An 879-nucleotide genomic window follows, 5' to 3' on the forward strand; every position below is an offset into this window, starting at 1 on the left:
ACTTGTGAATGGGCAAAAAAAAGAACAATGGTCCATTTTGCTACAACAGAATCTTTTTGGTTTAGTATTTTGACTTCCACTGGCATTTTAAAATCCTATCTTCATGCAAGGATAAGAAACACTAACTGTGTCTGTAACCAAATTTGACTGTGGAGACTTGGTAAAAATGACTATCAACTCTCCTCTTCTTCGCTCTTGTTATTTTCTTGGACCGGTAAGCCCAAAAACATTTTGACACCTGCCGGCATAATCTGTCCATTTTCTAATCGGTCCAAAGTCCGGTCCGGTCCAGTTCACTGATTTTTTTTCAGGTCTGTTTTTTTTCTGGACTGGCCCAACAAGAAAAAATGGTTTTGTATCAGTCACGACTCACTGGTATCAGTACAACATACCGATACCCACCCCTAGTTGCAGTGTATATGGTGCTGTGTACAGTCAATACAGACAAACTGAACTACAAATACCTGGCATCTTTCAATGAGTTGCCAAGCCTATTGTGCAATATGATATTTCTAGTATACATATGAAGCTGTTTTTATGACTAGCTGCTTGTTGCAACGTGGTAGAAGTCAGAGGATATGAACAAAATTAATTTCTTCACAAAGTTGATGTTTTGTGACGTTGCCAAAGGGGAACGTGGGTTTTGGCTCATTCCCTGTCACACTATCAACATACTAGCCTGCTATATGCAGTAACTAAAAGGTACAACAATCGTTATACTAGTAACATTACATACCTAAATGTAAGCGAGGCAGAAAGGTAGAGACTAGTAGAGTAGTAGGTACATGTAGGTAGTGGAGCAACACTGTAATTCCTAAAATTCTTCCAGTGGTTTTATGTTTGCAAATCCAAAGTCAAAGTCAAAACCACCAGCTGTGT

Source organism: Branchiostoma floridae, chromosome 11, assembly GCF_000003815.2.
Source record: "Branchiostoma floridae strain S238N-H82 chromosome 11, Bfl_VNyyK, whole genome shotgun sequence".
NCBI classification, from domain to species: domain Eukaryota; kingdom Metazoa; phylum Chordata; class Leptocardii; order Amphioxiformes; family Branchiostomatidae; genus Branchiostoma; species Branchiostoma floridae.